This window comes from Cheilinus undulatus, linkage group 19 (genome assembly GCF_018320785.1).
Source record: "Cheilinus undulatus linkage group 19, ASM1832078v1, whole genome shotgun sequence".
NCBI classification, from domain to species: Eukaryota; Metazoa; Chordata; class Actinopteri; order Labriformes; family Labridae; genus Cheilinus; species Cheilinus undulatus.
Window position 1 is genome coordinate 16,876,395 of NC_054883.1, and position 27,156 is coordinate 16,903,550.

Here is a 27,156-nt window from a genome sequence, read left to right on the forward strand (position 1 = left end):
TGTCCAGTTTACCCCAGGAATAAGGTTTAGATTTGAGGTCAAACAGTTGAACTCTGGTTTCATCAGACCAGAGAATCTTGTTTCTCAAAGTCTGAGAGTCCTTCAGGTGTTTTTTTTTTTGCAAACTCCAAGTGGGCTTTCATGTGTTTTCCACTGAGGAGAGGCTTCTGTCTAGCCACTCTGCCAAAGCGCATAGAAAGGGCTGCTGTGATGGTGATGGATCTCAGTCAGAGTGACCATCGGGTTCTTGTTCGCCTCTCTTACTAAGGCTTTTCTCCCTTGATTGCTCAGTTTGGCCGGGCGACAAGCTCTTGGAAGAGTCCTCGTTGTGCTGAATTTCTTACATTTGAGAATTAAGGAGGCCACTGTGCTCATGGAAACCTTCAGTGCAACAGAATGTTTTTGTGAAGCCTTCTCCAGATCTGTGCCTTGCAACAATCCTGTCTCTTAGCTCTAAGGTGGTTCCTTTGACCTCATGGCTTAGCTTTGGCCCTGATATGCATTGCCAGCTGGGAGGCCTTCTATAGAGAGGTATGTGCCTGTCAAAAGCAGGTCCAATTAATCCAGCTGACCACAGGTTGACTCTAATCAAGGTGTAGAAACATCTCAGCAATGATCCAAAGAAATGGGAGGAACCTGAGCTAAATTTCAAGTGTTGTTGCAAAGGGTCTGAACACTATATAATAGGCCAATGTGATATTTGTGATATTTCAGTTTTTTAAAATGTTTAATCAATTTCCAAAAATACTAAAATTCAGTTTTCCCTGTGTCATGATGGGTTACTGAGAGTCCTTTTCTGTCACCTGTCATACTATGACAGATGAGGTTAAACAAGGTAATAACACAAGTTAATAAATGATAAGCTGCCTGCTCTTTGGTTTCTTTTCATTCATAGTTGAAGATAAGGATGACTTACTATTGGTCACCGGCATGAATTAGCATATGTCACATTTTACCATAGTTGAACTTTACATTTATAATTCAGTAGACCTGCTTGTTTACTGCTTGGTTGTTTGATTTTTGGGGCGACTGAAAAATAATCCGGACAACCTGAATTATCAAAATTTAATGACCTGTGGTGAAGTTTGGTTGTAGCAGCACAAAAATATTGTGCTCTTCTTATGAGCTCATAGTGCTGGAGAGGAAACAATCTTAATAGTCTGTTTGAGTCTCCAGGGCTCAGAGGAGAAACTCCAGGGTTGGTACTGAGCACTCAAATACATACATAACAAAATACAAAGGTAACTAAATATATTTGGGTATTTTTAAGCAATTTTTAATGTAAGCCACTCCAGTCATGCAGCCATGTCTCTTACAAATTAATAAAACTACAGAGTAGCATGACCTTGTCAGCATAAAACTGGGTGCGTATTTTTTTGAATACAATAATTCAGATGTTTTTTTTAATTTACAATTTACAACAGAAACTAAACATCAACAGTTCCTTGAAACACAAGACAGAAACCATGTCAACCACGCAGGGTACTGTTTAAGTCAGCAATAGCTTCAGTTTTATATAGGACTGTTTAACTATCAATATATTTGACCTTAATTTATTCAAATCATTAATCACGATTAACTGCAGTTTAAATCATCAGCCACTGTAGTCCTCTGTAAATGTGACAGCTTCAACACTTCAGGAGTCCATGTTGTTTCTTTCTCTGTTTCAGTTAAGGTTAACAATCAAGCTAACCCTCAAAGCCCAAAGCATGGTGAATAGGCTATGATAACAAGCAGCAGAGCCTCAGTCAGATGATTTCAAACGTGACGACCCTACTCTCCCTCCACCGTACAGCAGCCATATTGTCTCTCTTGATCCATGTCCTCACACACTGCACACGATAACCTCCTTCTTCTTCCCACTGACCTCCTGAACCACAAGTCGCATCAGAAGCCCAGGTGGAGTTCTAGTTATGCAAAGCTGTATGAATAAAGGCCAGAGGTCACCAATTGACAACCCACCGTGGAGCAGCTCTGTCTCAACGTAGAGACTGCTGCTTGTTAGTGAAACATCTGAGCTCTTTAGTATAACAGGATGGACCACTGTTACTCATTAAGAGGATGTCTACAGAGGCTCAGAGTTCCACCGACAGTGAATAACAGAAAAGAGGATGCCACTACTAACACAAATGTTTGACATGTCTCCAGTAACAACAGCTGTAAATGTGGCCAAATACAGTAAGTACAATAGAAGAACATCCAACCATGAACTAAAGAAATAAGGATAGATATTTGCTACTTACTTTTGCATGGGCTATCAGCATCAACACATTAACCATGATGTAATTAAAATCCAAAAGTAACACATTTTATTTTAATTGTATTTGTTTTGTGCCATTTTGTCCTTGTAGATTCACTGTATATAATCTGTGGCAGGGCTGCAGCTGGACACTACTCACCTTAGTCCAAGGTGTCCAAACTATGGCCAAAGGACCAAATGCAGCCCTCAATTCATTTTTTATTGCAGATCAGCTTGATAGTTTCAACTCAGTAAAAGGTGTAAACAATCAGCCCGCTACAGCAAAACAATAAAATTAACCTCTGAATTTGTAGAGGGACAGACGTTCATTATACATATGAAAGTTGAAGCAAATGTGAGGAAGTAATTATGTTGATGCATGAATGTATTCAAGCTCATGTGTGATCATGCTTGTGAAGTGTGGTGATGACTGACTCAAGCACTAAAAAGTTAAATGGAATTATTTGTGAGTTTTCACTACAAAAAACATACAAAAAGTGGTCTAAGTTGGTGCCCCCGTTACAGCCCCATCTTTTGGTGAAAAGACACAGCCCGCACAACTTAAGATCTCCAAGTTGCCTTGTATCAGCAAAAAAAAAAAAAAGTCTGGAATTAATAAAAAAAAATCCTACAACCTAGTTTGTTATAATGTGCAACCATTGTCAAAAACACCAAAATTTGACTTTAAGCTGTTTGTAGTGCATTACCTGTACATTTTAGAGAATTGTCTCAAAAAACATATGTTTCGTCTAGACCCCATACATATGTGTACCAATTTTTTTATGCCTGTAGATCTTACCAAGTCCCCCATCGTACATTTGGGGGTCCATGCCTGTGACTTGGACAAGTCCTCCAACAAACGCCAATTTCCACTGGGGGACAATTTCCCAGGAAGTTTGGTAAGTTTTGGGGCATGTTAAGGCCCTCAATATTGGCTATTTATTTGCCAAAATACTAACACCAGTCTTTTATTTTTCTGAATGCAGCCTTCAGGAAAAAGTTTGGATACCCCTGCCTTTGTGTCGTCATACTTTTACAGTGAAAGAAAATGAGAATACATCTGCACCTTTGAATGTCTGATTATAATTTAAAAATCTTGCAGGCATCTCAGCAGGCAAGTTACATGTAGTCTGCACCTTCTACTAGCAGAAGGCTAGGCTAGTGTGGTAACTTTTAATCTATCAGAAGTTCCTTATTTTGTCAAATTAAAAGCAGGATTTTATCTGAAAAGGAGTTGAAGTACCCAAAATGAATGTTATTTTTAGAATGTATTTTTTTCCCTTTAGACAATCTAGTGTAACAGTTAAACTTCATTGGATTACACAGAGAAAGCAACAAAACATCATCTATTAAAAAGTGTAAACACTGTCTTGCTACCCAGGGGTCACTGGACTTCAGTGAGTCATTTTGTACATGCAGTCCTGCAAATAGGTAAGAGACAACTGCACTTGTTCTCAACTGGTTGGTCAGGACCCAAAATTTGAATGCAAAGCTGTTCTCCAAGGGTCATGAATGTATGCCAGAAAAAAAAAGATGATAATGATATTAACTAGGGGTGTGATGAGACTCCTATCTCATGAGAAGAGACGAGACGTGATTTGGGCCCAGGAGACACGAGAAGAGACGAGATTTTACACTTTTTTTTAATTTTGGAAAAAAAATAGACAGGTGGATAATATGTCCTTTATACAACTTGAAGTCATAATTGCAAAGCATCCAGGTCTATTCAGAAGTGTTTAAAACTAACTTCTCTTGTACTGAATAGGCTAATAATGCTTACACACAGTTTATCTCGTCCAACTCTGACTCAAACATTTTAATGCTCTTCAAATCAAACCTTTCGTTTCAATAGTCTACCAGATTTTTATTTTACTACGCTATACACTCACTGCCACAATTACAATAATTATAATAAAAGCATTTAGATTATTTTGAAAGTACTTTAAACACTGTTTATAGCAGACTGAGATATAAAGAGCTGCATCAGTAAAATCAAACTATTTCTCATCCTCTTTAAGGACATCCATATTTAAAACACTCAAAAGAAATATTCCTGTCAATAACACGTTTGCTGTAAAGTAGAGAAATAGATTATTTGATTGTTTTTGTGTGCTCTTTGTTCATATGAATTTTGACAGTGTTGGACATGATGCACAGATGAGCGTGTGTGTAAATGCGTGTGCATTGGTGAGCAAGTGTCTCTGCTCTGCCTGTCAGACAACAAGCAGGGCGCGTTTAAATGGGGCTAAAACTGCAGTTTTTGGAGCTAACAATGGACTCTATGGCGCTGAAAAGAGAGTTTGTTTCACTAAGTTTACTGCTGAAGTATACAACCGCCTGTTGCACTGCTTATGTTAATCTTCTGATTGATGATATGTGCAGCCAACAGCTGATGGATGTGTGGCTGACAGATGGTGAGACAAGAAGGAGACATGACGAAACTCACAAACTCACAGATACTGGCACTAAGATCGAGCCTGCGCGTATACACGAACTAATTTAACACTATATTCTCCTTACGGAGACTGCACAGCAGCAACATTTCATCATTTTGGACTGTTATGATGAACTTATTACGCATTGGCGGATCATGTGTGTGTGTGTGCGGGGCGAGAGGAGGGGAGGTGAAGGAGCGGAGGGGCACCTAATCAGAGACGTGCCTTTGTTATTGATCATATTGTTTACACATGCACAAACAGCTGTTAAATACAGAAAATGCCGCATGCACTGCATATAGAGCATACCCACTTTTTGCGCCACTGACAAGACATAAAAAAATGGGTTGGCTCAACCCGCGGACAACAAAATCTACCCGCGGCAGTACGTTAAAAGTAGCCAACGCGGGAAAACCGAGGACCTGGCAACCCTGGAAATAACAGTTTAAAATCAGATCAATTAATTTATCAAATAAAATAATGGCTTGTAAATTTTCCAAAAACTAGGGTGCAGTTTCTAACAGTAACCCCTCAGTAGCTGCTTTTCCATTACCCTTATAAATGTTCTTTGTAAATGTTCTTCAGTAGTAGTTCTCTCTATTTCTTTTTCATCCTAGCTGCTAATGCCAACATTGCATTGTTCTGTTTTCTATCAATCATAATGCAAATTTTCATTAATATTAATATTTCTACCATCATCAACAAAGATACAGCAATTTCCAACAAAATGGGATACGTTTATTGCCATGACTGCCGGAAATGTGTTTTCCACTTGTTGTTTCTCTTGTCCCTCTCCTCTTTCCGCTTTTCTCCCGCCAAGGGTTGCCAGGTCTGCATGACAAAACCAGCCCAATGACCAATAAAAATGAGCCGAAAACCAAGCTCAATGCTTAAATTCAAAATAAGCCAGTAAAGCCTCTGCCACACCACAAATATTGCTTGTGTGCACGCAGGCATGTTGCTTCTCTGTGTGTTGTATATGTCATCTGTTTGCCATGTTCCATGTTTTCCTGCTTCTCTGCAGGTTGATTTAGTTGTACTGGATTGTAAATAAAGTAGTTTATTCTGTTTTGGATATTAAACATTAATACAAAAAAATCTACCCGCGGCAGTATGTAAAAAGTTGCCCAACGTCACTGGAAAACCGCGAACCTGGCAACCCTGCTCCCACCTCTACTCTACACTTCCTTCTAACCCTTTCCAACCCCAGCATGGCTTCAGCAGTACTGCCTGTTAAAGGGAAGGTTTTAGTCGCAGCTGTAATGGGTCTAAATTCTTGTAGTGCTGTGCTCATGTAACCTGACACGTCAGATGGGTGTGTTTCACACATCCATCTGGGAAAGCTTCAATAGGAAACGTCTGGGAAAAGGCAGAGGCTTTTAAAAAAAATCTGAGTGTGACTGGATGAACGTTCTGTCTGTCACATCTCTACGGGCCAATCAGAGCAACAAAACATGTGACGTAGCCGCTATTGAGCTGCATGTGCGCAGCTACTGAGGAATAACGCGAAACATGGAGACTATAGACATGTAAGTACTCGACCTTTGTCTTTTTTGAAAAGAAAACAACTCACTGCTGTTCTTTGTTCTTCTTTTAACGAAGAAATGTTGTCAAGTTCTGATAAAACCAGCGCTTTAGCAACATCCACTCTAATCTCTTCCTCCATAACTGCACCAGCTCTTGCTGCTGCTTGTTTACGTCACGACTCTGCTGCACCTGAAAGTACTGCCCCTCGTTGCTGATTGGTCCTGTCACTTTCTAACCGGGCCCAAATGGTTCAGATGGGAGCTTTGCAAGATGGATTCGCCGGTGAAAAACAAGGAAACGGGCATATCCATCTACTTTGCAAGGTTAGTGCTCATGGTGATTAACGCTGGTCTTTATTGTAATAACAGACAGTACGGTCTTGTGAAGTGTCTTGAGATAACTTCAGTTCTGGATTGGCGTGATACTAACATAGATTGTTTGATCCTGTCCATATTTTTATAGATCACATACTTTAAGTGAAGAATGGCGTACGCCAACTTCAGGCCACATTTTGTGCTATTACACTCCTACTTATTACAAGCCTCATTCATCCAATAAGTCAAGAAAAAAATAATACTTCAAGATATCACAAGCCCTAAATAAGGCCTGGATTGCTTGAACTAGATTTTTAAAACTATGCAAGCTCTTGGAAAAATGTGCATTGGGGTCCATGGGGGGAGAATAAGTTTTCAAAAACTGAACAATAGAGTATGGAGTCAAAATAACTAAATTAATAAATAAAGGTATAACATTTTACCAATTAAAGTATTACAAATGAAAGTAAACAAACTACTTCCTTTACCATGAACTACATGTACTGCACATCTTTCCTCATGCAGTTCTTTTTCAACAAAACTAAGATGTCCTCTTCCTCTGGTAAGAGCACAGTCTGCTCCTCACTCATCAATCAATCATGCAGCCGTCCACGCAGAAGCATAAATGTCACACACCCAAACCGTGCACACTGGGTCCCTTACATTATATTTGTATTTACTGCAAAAAATTAATAGAAAGTAGCAAATTGTTTCATTCTGTGATGAAAATAAAGCAGTGAGTGTGAGCCTGTGGCTCTGTCACTCCTTCAATATTGCTCTGAATACAACTATCCTGACAGAGCTCTTCGCCAGCTATGCCAAGTTAGAGAGATGGAGAGGAACTTTTGGGATGCAGTCACACTAAGCAATCCGTACCGTGCCAAAGTCCAGTGTCTGTTAGGTGACTGAGCGAACAAACGTATCCCTTTATCTGGTACATTTCCATGGTTGTTATCCACATAAACGGACAAATCACAGTGTTTAAAGTGAGGATTTGGTACGACAGAGAGAGAGAGGGAGCGGGACGAACGAGCAGAAAACAGCAGGAGCCGATCTGAATCATCAATCACCACACTGCTTCCTCAGATTAGAAGTTTTGCCGTGGAAAACCTTGAACTTCATGTCACAAACATTGCAGCGTAATCTGCATCGTATTTTGAAACGTAACGTGGAGCACTACCTTCAACCGCTTACGTGTGTGCAATCCTGCCTTCGTGTCAGGTGTGGAAAATTGACTACTCTTGCAGTCACATGCATGCGTTTAGGTACTGAAACATGGTACTGTTTGATTTTACGTTAATCAGTTCTCAGGAGTACTGACAGAATTCGGTCGGTACCTATAAAAGTACCAAATTCGGTACCCATCCCTATGTAAACATCACCCATACAGTATGTTAATTTAATAATATTCAAGAGTAACTGTGTCATGCATTACTCGATGCACGGAAATCAACCAAGATGTTGTTCTGCTAAAGCAATGTATAAAAGTTAACCCACATGGCAGGGTTCCTGCTGATCCTTAAATGGTATTAAATTGAACTTTTTGAATATAAGGCCTTATAAAGTCTAAAAACAGTCTTATTTTTACAAGTGAGTGGTGTTAAATTTTAGATGGTACATTGACTTAGATCAGCCTTTTTTTTTAGGGCCCCCCTCTATTCGTATCTAATAAAAGCTAAGCTAGATTAAATATATGTTGTGTTTATTGTGTGAGTCATAACAGACTGTTTGTTGACTTGATTCTGATGATTTCCACCTTTAATATTTTATTTTTCAGAAAAAAGCCCAAATTTTCCATTGTATTATGAGAGATGAAAAATGTAATTCCTGACTTTAAAAGTTTTACATTTACGTTAACCAAAACTCAGAGAGTTTTGAGGATAATAACGTCAAAAAAAGCTCATTGCACAGAAGAATAAATATGCGATAATGTAAAAAGCACCTAATCAAACGATTGACTGTATGACATACGTGACATTTCTTTAGTGTATACTTCAAATTTATGTCTTTTTAGATTTTAATGAAAAAGTGTATTTTGTAAAATATGTGAACTTTAAACTGGCCATCAAATGCAAATCATGAATTAAACAAACAAAAAAAATGCACATCTTATTATGACAACATCAGAGCACCCTCGAGATCTTTGCCGTCCCCCACAGGTTGGGAACCAATGACTTAGATGCATCTTTATTCAATTTTTAATTTCTACCTACATTTATGGGATTTTAATCATTCTTTTTAATCAATCTTTCATTTTTTAAGTGCTTTTTGCATATCTTACCATGATCATCACTATACTGTTTAAGGACAGAATAGAGGCTCTGAATGTGTAGAGGTATATTGAATGTCTGTCATTTTTGACAGGCATTCTTTTTATCAGCTCCGATCTTGAAAAAGTCTTCAATTTGATTGTTAAAAGTGTGTTTGAACCCCTGCGCATGTGCCAGCTCTGATCTACTGAAAGGTTTTATCCATAGAGTGTTAACATGAAGGTAGAAAGAGGGTTATGTAGAAACAGCTCTTAAACATTGATGTTGAGTTCAGGTTTCACTGTAAACTATACAAGAAAAACTGTTTTTGGAAACAACCCAGGCATCAGCATGCCAATTAAAATCCAGAATTCCCCTTTAGCCTCACAGAAGTATATTTTCATACAGGACATCCATCCATCCATTTTCTATACTGCTTATCCTGCTAGGGGTCATGGAGGGGCTGGAGCCTATCCCAGCTGCCATTGGGTGAGAGGCAGGGTACACCCTGGACTGGTCGCCAGTCAATTGCAGGGCTGACATAGAGACAGACAACCAGGCACGTTTACATTCACACCTAAGGCCAATTTAGAATGATCATTTAAACTAATGAGCATGTCTTTGGTGATGGGAGGAAGCCAGAGTACCAGCACGTGGTGAACATGCAAACTCCGCACAGAAAAGCCCTGACTGGGAAGCAAACCCCCAACCCTCTTGCGGTGCCGCCCTCATACAGGACTTGTGCCTTGTTTTACGTAAAGTCACTTCCAGCAGCATAAAATTGGTTTTGTTGATCACGGTAGCAGCGTTCAGCCTCCTTCCATGCTGCCATTGTAAACTGCTTCATGGGATTAATTGGCTGCTAATAGTTTATGGATTTTTTCTTTTTCCTTTGACTGTCTCTCTCAGTTACGCTTGTGTCGTACGTGTTGCTGTGCAGATATTTGGCCTTGTAGCGCTTCAAACCCAATTCTCTGCCTTTTGTGAGGCTGGCTGCTTTGAAAAGACGAGACCTTCCAGCAGAAGAAAGACTGCCCATGGCCTCATTGCACCCCAGTGACTGTATACCTCTCTCTCTCTCTCTGTGTGTGTCTCTCTCTCAGCTGCTCTCAGTATCTATAAATGCAATTGGATTTTCCGTCCAGTCTGATTTTTTTAGGCATGGATGTTGGATGAATCCTGTTGCCTAAACATCTCAATGCAGACTTAGAAATATCAAAACTTGGTGTGTATCAATAAGCAATTGTGTGTGGGCGGGTGGGTGAGCGTGTGCAAGGAATATTAGCCAAATGCTGACATTTTCCTTTTAAATTTGGTAGTGAATATTGTGTGCCATGCTCTATTCTTCAAATTAACCAGTTTGCAGATTTTCTATACAAAAAAACCCTCAGCTATCTGGTTTTATCTATATATTTTGTCTCATTTTAGCTGCAGAATAGATGCAGAACCGGTTAATTAAACCACGAAACATCCTTAAGATAAGCGCACTTTTAATAAAATTAGTGTTATAAAGGATCCTCAAGGTCTATGACACAACAGGGTGTTGTTTAACAAAAGGGAACACATAAAAGACGTTTTAATGCTTTGCAGTCCCTGCACACTGACAGACATGCTCTGTATTCTGAGTGAGCTCCATCTTCTCTTATTCCCTGCACACACTCCCACTGATCAATGATGTGTAGTTAAACATAGTGCCTTTGTCTCCCCTCCATCTTTTTGCATTCCTCTTGCTGTTTTACCTCTAAAAGCACCTGCTGTGGCTGAACAATGAGCCAACAACAGCACCAATGTCTGACTTACCTCAAAGAGCCACTAGGGGGCAGTACACTGCCATGAAAGGGAGCTGGTCCCCCAGCTCAGCTCCTTTGTCTTCTATACATTAAGGAAGCGTCTCCATCCAAGATAAAACCATGTATGATTATTTTACTTCCCCAGTCGCCCTCAAAGGCGGCAACGATCGCTGTGGAATCCTTGAGAGATTTTAATTTCCTGTGACTCTGGAGATTCACGCGTGTCAAAGGCAGAGGCAGAAATGTAAATGTAATTGCTCTGTTGCTCCATTGAAATGACGATGCTGCTGAAATGAATCGTTTGTGGGGCTCGTTTTTGTCCGCCTGTGGTCGACTCTCCTCTATACATGAAAAGAGAAGGAGGGATGACATAAGGACAGTACAGACTCAAATAGAATCATTATCACAGACAAGCCAGCCGTATCGATTGCATCCCCTAATTTATCAGTCCATGCTGGGAGAGATTTTGCAGCTTGGCTTTGCTTTCACACGGCCTTTCAGTGTGGCTAATGTAAAGAGAAAAAGGTCTGTTTTGATGTTTGCATTTCATGTTCACTTTTCTTTGAAAGAATGGCACGCCATTACCGATCGCTTCCTGCATTTCACGGCGTTTCTATGTGCAAGTGTCAGGGTGTTTTTTCATTCTGGACACCTCCAAAGAATCTTATTCTATCTGACCATTATCTGCGGTTAAAGGCAGGCTCGCTCATTGTCTTTTTTTCAGATAATTTAAGCCGTACTAATTGAAAATGTCAGCTTCAAAAGTCAAGGCCTGTTGCGGCGAGTTAAGAGACCAGTTGGCATTAAGAAGACCTTAAATCAGCCCTGAGGAAATTGGTTTCATTTCTCCTCTTCTTTTCATCCTTCTGTTTCTTCCATCTCTCTCTCCCTGCTTATCTTTTTACATTTTTTTTGTTTCAGGGATATTTAACAGGCAGCAGCATGCTCCCACAAAGGTTCACAGCGATGTGATTGTTTCATTTGAATTTTCCCAGGTCCGGCTGTGACGTAGTCTCTGGTATAGTGATTGTTTTTGACAACAGCTTAATATTTATGTTGGTTTATCTTCATTGGAGAAGGTATTGCTGCCTTTTGATTTATTTAAAGCAAGAAAAATCGCATCTAGAGGAGATATAATTGACTTTTTAAAACATATTTTTAGATAGAAATATGTCTGATTTTTAAAATCAGCAATGGTTTGCATCAGATTTGCGCTTTTTACCCTTTCTTGTCAAAAAGGAGGAATAAAATAAATTTCACACAGACACTCATGAGTGTGTGGACAGAGGAATTGTTGGGCTGTGAAAGCTGATCACTTTCAATGATGTGGCGTTAGTGTGTCAGTGATTTCCAGTGCCCTCCTCTTCTGCTCCCATCATCATCACGTGTTTTCAAGAGCCCAAAGAGGGATTCATTTTACATCTCTTCCAAATCATTCCATCATCACCACCATCTACATGTTCCTTGTTTTCTGTTGTGATTTATGCCGTTTATTGCCGTGTTGTCGGAAAGCTGAAAAAGACACAAATATGGTAAAATAACCTTTGTAATAATGAAATGGTAATTATGTATGTAATAAAATTGGAGAGAGTGCAAAAACATTCAGATAAAGTGCAAAAAGTGTGCTTTTTAAGTGAACTTGGAAAGTAATGAGTAGCAGAATTAGTTGCATGGTTGCAGCCGCCACCAGGAGCAAAACGAAAAATGTATTAAATCATTTAAAATCCACAGAGATTTCAAATGATACTCCAAAATCAATGTATAATCGTGACATCAATACCAATCAAAATAATTACGATTTTTACCATAATCGAGCAGCCCTACCCAAAAGCTGGTTCTATCAGGTGAGGGAAAATGGCCGTGAAGCCAAAGCACATCAATAATGCACATTTGCTCATTTCAAGCTTGTTAATTTCATCAACTAAAACTATGACTAAAAATCTTAGTCCGCATGAGAAAGCCTAGACTAAGACTAGCTAAAAATGTATAGATAGATGCCCAAAACTCTGAAAACTGGTTTAGTTTTTTGTCAAGGTGACCACAACCAGGGTTCTCAGAGTTTTGAAATTTAAGGCCATAAAAAGTCTTTTTAACCAGAGAGAGGTCTTACATTTCAGAAACCCTTTTATCAAGACATGTCTTAGTAATATTGTTCCCATTTCAATAATTCTTTTTTGCCCTATCCAATTAGCAAACCTGCTAAAATGTGTTAACTATATAGTATATTAATGGAATAGAGCGGTGTTTCCAAAGATGTGGGTGGGGGCCCACTTCGGGGGTGCAGTTGGGCCGTGAGACGTCATTTACCATAACTACAAACAGTAGGAATATGTTCTTACAATTAAACACAATTTAAATGTCACAGAATACAAGTCCCATAAGTTAAAAAAACAGCCAGAAATATTAACACATGTCATTTTTTAATCATGTATTTTCTTACATATTTTCTTACATTTTCTTACATGGAGACTCCGTCATGGTTTAAATGGTGTTGGATTAACTGGGGTTGCTGTCAAAATTTCTTACATGCGACTCGCTCATAATTTGAGAATCTTTTTAAGGACTTTGTTACCCAACAAACACTTACGCTCCTCAAAAACAAAGTGTTTGCATTTTAATTCTCTGTTTACAAACTAAAAATATATAGGAAAACATTTTGTCTCATGCTATGGTTGTAGACGGACTTTGGTGGTGACCGTAGGTCTCAAATTGGGCTGCAAGGTAGAGTTTGGCTAGATGTGCCAAAAAACTCAAATTTGGGCATTTCTGACCAGAAAAAAGTTTTGTCCCATATTACTTGACACTTCATAAACTGCATATTAAATCAAGAAAATCAGCCCTGGTCTGGTGTACTGAAAAATCTTCTTTTCCTTTCTGACCTTTTGCTGGACAAAAAGTGGCATTCATTTTCCTCAGTTCAGGTCTGGAAGAGGTCTTAATTTCTTTATAAGTCTTAATTCCATTTTGAAAGTGTGTAGAAGCCCTGTTAAACAAAGTTGAAACTAGTTCTTGTTGGACATTTAAACCCATGATCATGGGTACATCAAGGAAAACATCTGTAGCTCCTCTGCTTCTCAGCTGTGGAAAGCAGGGAACCCAGGTTAGAGCATAGAAAACAGATTTGGCACCAAATGTGAGCACATGGGTAATGATTGACTTTACTGCATTCACTTTTTATAAACTAAAACTGAACTAAAATGTTTACTGTCTTTGTTTCTATTCCATTTTTGACCTTTTGCTGTGCAAAAAGTGTCAATAATTTTCGGCAGCTCCGGTCTAGACAAGGTCTTAAAGAGTCTTTTAATTGAATTTTTAAAAGTGTTAAAGAACCGTGTAAAATGAAACACTTTGTCTTTTTTGTAGGACATTCAGAATCAGAGATCATCCTCCACCGTGAATACATCCTGCAAAACATCTGTGGTTCTTCAGCTGTAGAAAGCAGGAACCCAGGTTAGTGCATGGAAAACAGAATTTAGGCAATGCATTCACTTGATATAGCTTAAACTGAACTGAAATGTTTCTGTCTTTTTTAACTAAAACTATAACTAAAAATGTTAGTTGACACGAGGAAAAGTAGACTTAGTCGAGCCAGAAAAAGATCTGTGATAGCAAAAACTCTAACTCAGACATATCTTCATAATATTCTTGGGCATTTATGAACAAGAAAATCTTATTTGTCTTGGACCATTTCACATTTCAAAAACTGTATATTAAATCAGGAAATTTAGTCCTGGTATGGTGTACTGACAAATCTTGTATGCCTTTTATTTTTTACCTTTCCTGTGCAAAAAGTGGCTCAGATTTTTCTCCATTCGGACAAATTTTTTTAGGAATGCTTTAAAAAGAGGCAAAAAATTCTGAATCCATGAATATACTCCACTGTGGGTACATCCAGCAAAACATCTGTAGATTTTCTGCCCTTCAGCTGTAGAAAGCAGAGAACCCAGGCTGGTGCATAGAAAATAGATTTGGCACCAAACTAAGGTAATGCAGTCACTTTCTATGAACTAAAACTAATGTTGGTTTTTGTCTTCATTAACTATTTCATTGTTGACCTTTTGTTGTGCAAAGAGTGTCATTAATTTTCCCCAGTCCAGGCCTGAAAAAGGTCTTAATTTAATTTTCATCATGACAGTCATTTTATATATTTTTTTAAGTGTGTAGGAACCCTGTTAGACAAGGTTAAAATAGGTTTTCATTGGGCATAAAAAACCACAACATCCGAAGATTTTCTTCCCCTCAGCTGTAGAAAGCAGGGAACCCAGGTTAGTGCGTAGAACACAGATTTTAACCAAATTTAGTTAGTGCATTCACTTTACTAAAATGAGACTAAAATCTTTCCTGTCTTCATGACTTATAAAGGGTAGAAATGACTGAACTGTGACTAAAACTAATGAACAGTTTGCCTTTAAGACTCAAGTTTAAAATAGCTGTCTAAATTCCAGGTTTCCAGGGTGTGTAGTTGCGTGTGCATTTAAGAGAGAGAATGGGAGAGCGATGGAAAGAAAAATGACGACAGTATGAATGTGCGAGCATTCAGAGAGGCTTTTGACGTTCGTGAGTGCTGATCACAGTCAGTCATGAAGCGTTTGTTGTGTCAATGATTCCCTGTTTTTCTGCTTCCATCCTCGTGTGTTTTCATGAGCCCTCGGAGCAACAGCATTAACTCCTCGAACAAATTTTTCCATCATCACATCATCATCCCTTTCTTTTATGCTTTATAATTCTTGTTTAAGTGGTTTCATGGTGGAGGTGATGGCCAATGGGTGTGAGGCACATCAGTTGATGCTCGATTACTAGCTTCCAGGTTGTGTATTTATGCTGAAGAAAGAGAAGAAACTGAGAGCGAGAGCGACAGCAAGAAAAATGAAGACAATATGTGCGTAGTGTTTGTGCGTACGAAGCTCAAATCTAATTATTGTCTGGCTCTGGTCGTAGCAGGGACAGAGTCCGTTAGACAAACTGCTGGTGGCTGAAGGTTTTCATTGCTGCAAACCCCCTCCACCACCAATGCCACCTTTTTTCTCTCACTGTTTCTTTACATCTCTCTCTTTATTTCCTCCTGTCTGCTCTCTCTCTCATCCTTCCCTGCATCCTGCCTCACCCCACCTTTCTCTCTGTCTTTCTCCTCCTCCTCGTCCATCCTCCAACCCCCCCCCCCCCATCTCTACCTCCGTATCCCTCTCTCTCCTCTCTATCACTCTCTCGCAGATGCCACATCATACCACACGCTCTCCCTTTCTCTCACTCTCTCTCTCTCTCCCTCTCTCTCTCTAGTCTGTCTGCTCTCTCATTCGCTGTACCGGCTCACCGCTGGCTGTCAGTTCATTTGCCGCGGCAGAGCAACAACTGGCTTCTTTCAGCACTGGGAGCGGAGAGGGGAAAGGAAGAATAAAGTGAAGGAGGACAAGAAGGCAAAGAAAAGAGGAGAAAAAAAAGAGGAGGAGGAGATCTTTTGTTAAGCATCCATCCCTCCCCTCTTTCCTCTCTGGAGGCAGCAGCATCAGCACCACTGCCTCCATCAGCACTGCCGCTCCCGCCGCTGCTGGATCCTCCGTCTCCTGCCGGGATCTGCCCCCTCCTTCTCCTCAGGGAGCTCTTCCTGGAACCGGGAGGGGGAGGGAGATCAACACCTCCGAGCTTGCCGCGGACCATCGGAAGGCAAGTCATCGGGAGGAAAGAGGGAAGGGATTTTAGGAGGAGAGAAGAGGAGAGGCAACACCCTGGTTTACAGGAGAGAAGAAGAAAAGAGGGTAAGAGGCCAGCGTGGCAGCCAGAGTGGACCTGTTGTCGAAGTCTTTTATGTCCATTTTTTACACTTCTTTCTCCTTTTGTGGAAAATCTTGACACTATTTTTTTGACATTTTTTCCTCTCTCGCTGATCGAAGGAGGTTTTATTCCTTTTCTCCCTTCATTAACGTACTTTTTTATTGTTTGGTTTGTCTGAATTAATTCATTCTCATTTCTGAGGCTACTTTTGGCGTATGCTGGTAGATTAAATCAGAACAAATAAGGATGTGATGTCAGTTTGTGAAAGTAGGGTCCCATGAGGTAAGAGAAGAAGGGAGGGAGGAAGTGGAATTTTTTATTAGGAGGGATTAAATAAGAAGTAAAAGATAGAGTTATATTTAAAACCAACGTCTTCATCTTTACGTGTTTCTTTTCTTCAGACAGCCCGTGGCTCTCTGTGTTAGATTTTTATGAAAATCTAAGGAAGTTTAAACGAAGGCGAATGGACAAGAAGAGTCTCTGTGTTTGATTTTAGCTATCCTCTCAGAGTAATCTGATGACTCCTCGGGGTGCTTCCACAGAACGATCAATGATACTTGGGTTAGTTGACCTCGGTGTGTTCGTGCATGTGCGATGATCTCCTGCAGGAGCCCTCAGGTTCTCTTTCTCCTCCCTCTCCTACAGATGGCCTGGGTTGGGCCAGGCTAGCCGTGTGGATTTGTGTATGCGTATGTGTTTGGCTGCGGGTGGTAAATCCCAGCTCTCTTGCAGCTCCAGGGTGGTTGGACGGGTGGATGGGTGGGGGTCTTCCCTGCTTTTTGGCAGAGTGTATATGTTTGTGTAATTGCGCGTTTGTGTGTCTCCTGGGCTGAGTGGTCCAGGCCGGGTGGATGGGGAGGGGGGGTAAATGTGGATTTGCATCTCATCTGCTTTTCCTCCTTCTTATTCATTCTCTTTCTCTCTTTTTCTTTGTGATTTCCTTTTTCCGCCCTGCTCTTGGTTGTTTTTTTCTGTCAGTCATGCTTCGGTCTCACTGCAGTCTTTTATTGTGAATTTCCTTAACCTGCTGTTTAAGTGTGAATTAAAACACCTGTAAATCTATTGTACTCTTGAAAAAATGCAGCTTTTATTCTTTTAATAAGGAATGAAATTCTCATTTAGAAGCAGTCAGTCTTATGTCAGCCTCCGGCGTCAAGGATGAGCCTATTCCTTTTACCAAACCATCCGGAGAATAATTGTAAATATTGATTAGAGACAACAAATCAATGAAATGATTTTGGATCGGCTTAGCTGGAGCTTGCTCTTTGTATTCAGCCGGCTAGTTCAATTAGAATAGAATGGAATAAATTTGCTTGAACTTTTCATACATTATTCATGGCCTCGCTCCTGCATTTAAACTCATCGCTTTAATTTGAAAATAAAGAAGAGAGGAAATCATAATAATGATTGCCAAATTAACATTTAGGAATTAATTTAAAAGCATTCTAAGATTTGGAATTTGAAAAGGAAATGAAGACCAACATGTCTGCATGAATTTTTTATCCGCTTAAATGTATATTTTCAAATCCAGCCTGGAGGCAGCAGGAGCACTGAGTGGTGCGCTGCAGTAAAAAGCAGCACCGTTTTTATAAAATCAAACAAATTAGTTCTCTGCATGCACTGCTCCCTCCCTCCTGTGGTTTAATCCATGTGTTGATTTCTCTCCTTGTGTTGCAGAGGTGGGGGGTGGAGGGGGTTGTGGTAGTAATGGAGTGTAGGGGACTATTGTCACACCGCCGCAGCTCCTGGCCTGACCTCCCTAACCCCGCATCTCCCTTGTGTCTGCACCCCCTAACACCACCCCCTCTCCCTCCCCTCCCAGATCTCATTATGCCCGCGTAGAGCTGAGCAGGACCAGCCACAACGTCAGGGAAGCCAAATGTCACCACTGGATGTCCAGAAGCAGCACAGCTATGCCGCGCTCCAGGTAAGAGGCATGATACGGGGGTTTATGCTGCAACACGCTCCCCTCTCCCTCTAGAGTTTTGTTAACAGAAGCACAGATTCAAGCTTTCTTCAGCTTTTACACACCCTTGTTTTTCTGTTTCTCCCCTCCACACACGCTGCTGGCTCGGATTGAAAATGCCACCGTTGTCAATTTTCTCCTTTGCAGAAGAGCCATTGATGGAGCCTTGCCTTACACTGCAGCGTGGTGTCTTCAATCAATGCAACTGCCCCAGTTTCTCTATCTGTGCATGTGTCTGTTTGCCACTGGAGCCTGAAGGGGGGCCACTGATGGCCGTAGTGGTGATGGTGATGGTGGTGGTGATGATGCGATGGCAGTGGCGCTGCTCACATGGTTTCTGGCTTAGCTCCGCGTGTTTACTGAAAGACTCTCTTCGGTGACGGGTATTCTTGGGTGGATAATACGGATCACGTTGTTATTGCTTAAGAATACGCGTAGTCGAGGAGAGTCATCTCTTCGCCCAATACCAGCAACACCCTCATCCCCCGACACCCACCCACCTCACCTCACCTCACCCCAACAACCCACCCACCCACAAAGGACTGACAGGATGGGTGAAGCCACACCCCCACTCTCTTGTCCAAAAAGAAAACCGCGCCTCTTCTTTAAACTGTACCACATGACGATGTTTTCTTTTAACCTGCCCACTTCCTGTTTGCTGAGTCAGCACGAGGTCAAGAATGTTTTGTCCCACTGTGCGTCTGTCAGTCTGTCTGTGTCTACGTGGTGATGGGAAGCTTAGTCAGTGCGTGTTTTTTTGTGTCTGTGTGTCTGTCAGACGTGTTGCATCTGGATTGTTTTAGTCCAGGAGGAAAAAAGAGTCTTCGTCCCATCTGACTTCTGATCTTTTAGCTCCGTGCATTAGCAGAGTGCAATTAAAACACCGGGCCTGCACAGCCACACTGATGTCAGGGCCAAAAGGATAATCACAATTATTTAACTGATATGAGATTATCTAACACTGATTTTACAACATCATCAAATGCATTTGTTGAACTTTAACATGGACAGCACTTTGAAAAGTGACAAGATAATTAAGTGGAAACATAAATGTTATAATTAAAATAATTATTCTGAATAAAATAAAGATAACTCAACCATATTTCTTTGCAAAAAGAAACAATGAAACATTTACTACACACGACAAAACAAGCTCATGTCATGCAGTCCAATAATCCTGATTATCTTGTTTTCATGATTGTCGAAAGCCTTAATTGAAACTGAAATTTAAAATCAATTAACTGCACTGCACAAACTGATGTGTCCCCTTAAAGAGGGTCCTTTTTGCATATGCATGCATACATGCATGCACTATGTGCTTAAAACCTGGGATGCACATATTAGCGGATATGAAAATAATTCCATTAAGTTTCAGGGCTTATAGCTCTATTTCATGCACATTAATTTTAAACATACAAGGTGTAAATGCAAGGCAACTAATGCAACTCAAAAACTTTATTCAATGCAGGGCCTTAAGGGAAAAGTGTGTTAAAAACAACCCTTATCAACAAGCCCTTGTAATGTAACATCAAATTTGAAAGAAGCATTTGTTTAACTCAAATTAATCAACAGACTACATCTCACCCTATACGTTCCTTTCTAAGTAATACATGATGATTTATTTTATTACTTTTTAAATGTGACTTATTAATATTTAGTACACGTGACAAAACTTCATGATCCTTGGAAGCAAAAACTAACTGAAATTGAAAATCAATTAATAGCACAGATCTACTTAAAGAGGGCCATTGTTTGCACATGTATGCAGCCACACAGGAACATTTTAATGTGCCAATATGCTTTAACTTGAGGTTATGCAGTTTCAAACAGAACCAATAGACCTACATCTGCTAAAGATTTCTTTTTGTTTTGTCATCTCTATTCATTAAACTTTAAAAAGTGCAAGAAGAAGTGAAATCTCAGGTTTGAACTAAAGCTTGTGCATTTAAGGAGAATGTGTTTTAATGTTATTTTAAGCACGTTCTCAGGATCATCTCAGTAAATCCCTCCATCAAAAGGCACATTTTTATCCTGGGCTCCTCTAGGATCTGATTGTGGCTTCAAAAATGAAGCTACATTTTACATTAACTGTAAAGATCTAGGCCTGCCAGTGTTAATGAATTTATCACAATGTGATTAAACTTCACAATCAGTGCATAGTTTGTATGAATCCCATGCTTTACTGTCCCTTTCAGCACACTTTGGTTAAGCCACTGCAGTGTTACCCTGCAGGCACAGGGATAAACACTGTCAGACCAAACAGTAGAAGCTGGTTAAAAAAGTGTGATAACTTAATCCAAAATAGCTATTTCAGCTCTTTGAACACATTTTTAGTTTTAAGTAAACAGTAAATCAGTCATTCCAAGTGTTTTTTTTTTTTTTTTTGTCTTTGTACTCAAACTATTTGACAACCATCCCCTAATTTGCAGACTTGTCCAAAAATGTAGAATGGGCTTGAAGCACTTTTGCACCATGAGTGAAGTTATCAACTCATTTAGACTGTGGCGATCCTCCTTAATGTGGCAGGGATGAATAAATAACTGAACTCTGTAGAAGAGTACCTCCTGGGCAAAGAACACCTTTTAGTATTTCTTTGTCGAAGTGAACAGTTGATGTTGTGAATTGTACTCAAATCATTTGACAGTCTGCAGAGTTTTCCCAGAATGGTTTTGGGCATTAGACACTTGCACACCATGGGTGAAGTTACTGACTGAGTTAGAGAAGTCCCACTTGTGGGGAACAACCACAGTATACTGTGGATGGTATACTAAACATCATGGAAGAGGACTTCCTGGTATGGTGCGCACCTTTATGTTATATGTTACAATCAAGGAAAACTGAAATGGATGAAGAACATGTAGCTTTAGGAAAAATACTAAAACATGTTTTAAATTTGATTTAAACTTTTTAAATGCAGAGAAGTTTCCACAGGGTAGTTTTAACTTAACCTAACATAAATGTACAAGTGAAAGTGAGTTGATATGTCTTAAGATGGCTGAGTACCTGCTGCTAAACAAACACTGTTTATTCAGTCACAAAAAATTGTACATAATCAGTTGCCTTTTAAGTGTAATTAACTCACCAGGGATTGTAGTGGAAATTCTATATTTTAACTTGAGTCTACTCAAAAATGTATTTCCACTGCTTAGAAATTTTGACATAATCAGTTTCATCAAATATTTTGAGTACGTTTCACTTTTTTGCCTTTTCCATAACACTTCTCTTTTTCCTAATGTTAGATCTACTCAAACTTCCTTTCAACATTTTCTGACTATTTTAGTTTTCTTTCAAAATAAAAGCATGTCTGTATTAAACAGGAAGTCAATTATTGTTAAGTCAAGAAATTTAAAAAAATGTTTTTTTAATTTAAATGGAGGGATTTAAAAATGTAACAAAAAAGAGATTAATAATGATTGGAGAAATTCTGAGATTAATCAAAAAATAAAATAAAATTTTGTTTATAATGTACATGTGATTGAATAAATAAAGTACAACATGAAAAAGAATGTATAATTTATGGTGGAATCAGATGTTCCTCTTGGGTTTTTATCTGTTTAAAAAAACAAAGAAAAAAAAGTAAATTCTAGTACAGGTTAGTACATACACTTTGTGTTCATCACCATGTAAAAGTTGGGTTTTAGCATCAATATCAGTGTGCATAGACTTAAGTGAATTGAAAATATCTGCAAAAATCCTGTATCATGCATCCCTTATTGAAACTGTTAATGAGAATTGATAGCCTCTTTTTTTTTACAACAGGGTGAATCCATGTTAATGAAGGCCTTGATTTCAATTCACACAAGCCTCTGTGCATGTTTCTGGACTTTTAACAAGATTTTAGATAATTAATTTGAGACATGTGAGGTGTAAATGAAAGTAAATTAATGTAACTCAAAAACTTTGTTAAATGCAGGGCCTTGGGGGTAAAATGTGTTAAAACAACCCTTTTCACCAGGCCTTTATCATGCAAGTTATTATCACATTTTAATGAAGGGTGTTTTTTTAATCAAATTAATCAGGAGCCTAGATATTCTATATGTTCCTCTCTGCATAATGCATGATGATTTCTTTTATTACTTTTTAATTAAACTATCTAAATCGCCAAAACTGTTGCAGACAAATTTTCACATCAAGTGAAATATGCATTGTTATCAAATGAGCTGATTCTGAGCTGTATAATTTTGGTTGAATCGTTTTATGGCCTCTGCACACAGAGAATGGGCCAAGTCAGTTGTGGGCAACTGGCGGCTGGGGGGCCACGTATGGCCTTCCAACTCACTCAGTGTGGCCCTAACATTAAGTTAAATATCTTGGAATTGTAAAAATGTGGAAAATATGATACAATCTGCCATGAAAGCATGACAAATAAACATCTTTAATAATCTAGCATAACTAGAGATTTAATTGGCTTTAGCTGTCTTTAAAAATTGCGTGCATCATTAAATGCATTTATATAATAACTTAGATATGCAAGGAAAAGTGCAAAAATAACCACAAAAAAACACTACACCGGTTTTAAATCTGTGCCAAGCTGAATACATTAAGCATTACTGTTTACATTTGCATGATGAAAGCTACACATTTGTTCCTTCTTTTATTAAAAGTAATTATAAGTGTTGTATTGTGAATTTTTCACAATTTGGCCCTCCTGTAGTGACAATAAAAACTATGTGGCCCTCTCAGAAACCAAAGGTGCTTAATTAAGTGGCAGAAAAGGCTGTTTAGTTGAACTACAATGATAAAGTTTGAAACCTTTTCAGAGCAAAACAAAATTCACGCAGGAAAAATGAGGCCAAAAGTGATGGAAGAAAGGGGCAAAGATGAAATAAAATCAAGATAATTGGCAGAGTAGTCAATGCCGGTTTTACCCTGAGCAGTACGAGCAGGCCTGTAGTATTAAGTCAGATATCAGTGTGCTGTACTCCACAGAATCCTCTGCTTGTAGCTGAATCCTGTCTTATTCATCTCCATGTAGTGCATTTACTACGGAGCTGAGCCGTGCCAAGCCGCCTCTCACCTTCCCCCCTTTATGCTCCTTTTTTATGCAAATCAACGCTCAAATGACATTTATCGCAGCGAGGTTTACACCACATGTAACGCCACTGCTGCCACAGAGCATCACAGACACACACTCACAGACATTTGGCTGAGAAAACAAAATGTCCACCAAGAGCAGTCAACGGCTCAACTTATGCATCGAGGGGAGAGGCGTCAAGATAAACAATTACCCCTGGCTCAAACGGGCTATAACCAGCTTTTTCCATGTAGCAGTCTGGGGGGGGGGGGGTGCTCCATGAATATGGATTCCCTCTCCATGTCTGATGGCACATTCTGAACCTTAACACCCATGTAAAATCCATTTAAACACCTAATAGGATCAACTTGACTCATACAACCATGTCACCCCCCGCGATCATACGCCGGGGATTTCCTCATCGCAGCATGCTAGTGTAAATGATTTTTTTACCCATCTTCCTATAGGAATATCAAATGTGCCCGTGTCATTGTCATGTAGAGTATTCCTGGGAAGGAGTATATTTAAAATAAGCCACAGTGTCTCTCAGATATGCTCATGATTGTATTAATACGAATCATCCCAGTCATTACAATTGCAGATTATTCAAATAATACAATTACATGTTGAACGCTTGGCTCAGCTGATAATTACTGTTCCTTCTCTTATGGAAACAAACAAAGCACTATGCTAAAATGTGTGTAGGAGGATGTAAAATAGAGCGATTGTGGTGTAATCGCAAATGAATCACACACACAAACACGCACTGATTTCCTCCCCCCTGCATTTTTTTGGTGTTGATTGTAGAGATGGTGTGGCGTGGACGTCCTCCTGCTGTTTGTTTCCTGTGCGTCTGTGTCTCTCCGGGTTGCTTGTCGTAGATGCTGCAGGGTCTCGGCTGGCTGACATCACCGCTGCCACGTGATCCGGTCGTGTTTGCATCACATGAACGCTTTATACTCACCGCTGATGCACTGGAAGCCTGTAAAAACTGGACATAATGCTGACTGAGGATGCTCTAAAACTACATTTTTGTTACTTGAAACCTGCTCCTGTGATTGGATAGTAACCTCATGCTTAGCAAACGGCTTGTCAGTGACAAAGAGGTTGTATAAAGTGATGTCTGTTTCATTCTGGATTGTCTCTGCTTGTTTCCAATCTGAGCTGCCACAAAATGTTGACCCTTTATATCAAATGCAATGGACATTTTCTTTGATAAATAATCAATTAAGCAATGTGTTGTCTTGGCGATAGATGCTGATGATGCCAGTGGGATGTCTGAACTGTAGGTGATCTAATGTAAAAGCCTTTTCTCTGAGTGTTGCGGTTGTGCACAAATGTATGCTGCTCTGTATTAATGGCATGCTGTTGCTGCTGCTGCTGATTGTTCTGAAGCTAACCAGGGACATATGCGGCATGTGTTTGGATCATTTTAACCAAAGCAGTGCAAAGATGTTTCTGATTCTGTCAATAAAATGGAACTGTAAATATAAAATAAATCATTATTTTTTTAAATATGACATGTGAAATGACGCTTTAATCAACCCCTACATGCTGGTCATATTCTAGGCCCAGTAATCTGGAGGCCCCAGGCTAGGTATAATAGGAGGCCCTTCCCCATTTGGCCAAAGCAATCATAGCAACTGGGATGAATATTTTGAGGCATCTCTTTCCAGGAAACACCCAGGAAATCTAAAATAAAAATACCCAATTGTATTTGCTCATCGGCTCTAAGGAGAGATCATAACCTAAACAAACCACATCTAAATATTTTAGTATGTCTCTTGGCCAGGTGGAACTTGAAAACAGAAAAATAGATGTGCCCTCTCAGTGTCTCTACAGGGATCTACTTAACTTAATTCAGATACTTTGGCACTTTTTGAGGTTAATCGTACTCATTCTTTAAGCCAAAGGTCCTCTAAACTTACTTTTGGGACAATTAAAATCTATTTTGATGCTTTTTTTTCACTATTGCCTCCTCATTTATGTTTAAATTACACATCATAATAACTGCATGTAATTCTAGAAATAGTCTTGGAAGTTTTTATTTTATTATTGTGTCATGCATGCAATCAGGTGCCCAGCCCTCATGCTTTTACATGGCACAGAATTTAAATGGGCCAGGGGGTGCATTCTTTCATTATTAAAGGATGGAAACGGAGGAGGGGGCAAACTAAGGAATGATTAAATAGTTTAATGACTCTCTTGTCTTCTTTCAAAATAAGCAAATTTAAAAACATCATGTGACTGCAGTATTTCAAGGTTTTGACACATCATTTCTTGAAGCAATACTTCTCTTATTTGGTGCAGTGCAAAACAAAATGGGACGTTCTACTTCTGCAACAGTCTGTTTTTCTCTTGGAGTATTTTAATAAATCTCAATGGTCAGAGGAATAATATCAGATCCCAACTGTGCAACCAATGATCTTTGACTTCTAGATAATTGAGATGTATAATTCAGGCATGAATTTCTGTTTAATCAGCACACATGTTCTTAGTTTTGGTTTGGACAGAACAGATTCAAGCCGTTTTTCTTCAGACTTAATCAGGGGCCTCTCTTCCTGTAGATATACAGTATGGCCACTTCCTTGAAGATTGAGTAAATCTCATTAGCACATGGACAGTCATTGAATTTATTCCATAAAAATGCTCTTTTGTGTCCTCTGACATCTTCATTAATTGATTCTACATTTTTTCCTTGAATAATACCCATGCCGCCCTAAATTGCTAGAACTGGAGCAAATCTGTGAACTCCTGGGAAGCATCGTATAACTCTGTTCTGCACAGTGTCTGCATGTGTTTTTGTTTTCAAACCCCACACTACTGCAGCATAGTTCAATACTGGGGACACGCAGGCATCATAGAGTTGAGTGAAGGGGAGATAGCCAATAGCATTACATATTTTCAGTTAATGACAGATAACAGAGCTCCTCCAGCAGAATCAGTGACACCGTATTCAAGCCTCATCAAGAAAGAAACCCATGTATTTATATACCCCAGCATATTCTAAATCAATTGAACTGAAAGAGAAACATTTTGTGCTTTTAGTTCTTTAATTTCTAAAGTGCATTAATTTTGTTTTACTCTGATTTATTTCCTCTTGTAAAAGGAGGGTCTAACTAATCCAACCCAATCCAAATTTATTTATAAAGCACAAATGGATCAATAAAAACATAAAGGATAAAAAGCCAAATTCTCAAACAGAGCCAAAAGCCAGGGAGTAAAAGTGCATTTTTAAGTTTGATTTAAAGAGAGGCAGTGATGGGGACAGGAGAACATGAAGAGGAAGAGCATTAAAATAAAGCTCAGTCACCCCTGAGCTTCAATCTTGACCTCAGGAAAGTCAGAAGACACTGGACAGAGGATCTGAGAGTAAAAATACAGTAAAATACAGGGTCCTAAAAGGTCAGAAAGATTGGGAGGAGCCAGCCCATTCAGAGATTTATAAGTTTATACAATTTTAAAATCAATCCTAAAACACACAGGAAGCCAGTGAAGAGAGGCTTAACAGGGGGAAATGTGGTCATATTTAAGTTGACCTGTTAGAGATGAGCTGCAGCGTTTAGAATGAGCTGTAAACGATTAAGAGAGGCTTGGCTGGCTCCAAAACAAAGGGCATTACAATAATCGAGACGAGTCGTGATGAAAGCATTCTCAGCCTTCTCAAAATCATTAAAACATAAAAAGGACTTGGCCTCGGATAAAAGACAAAGACATCTGTAGATCTTTTTTAAAATAGCTGTCCAACATCACCCCCAGAATTTTTTCTGTCAGTGGACAGATCTGCACTGGGGCTGGTACAGCCTCCATGGGGTCTGAAGACAATGACATCAGTTTGCTCTCATTTAGCTTG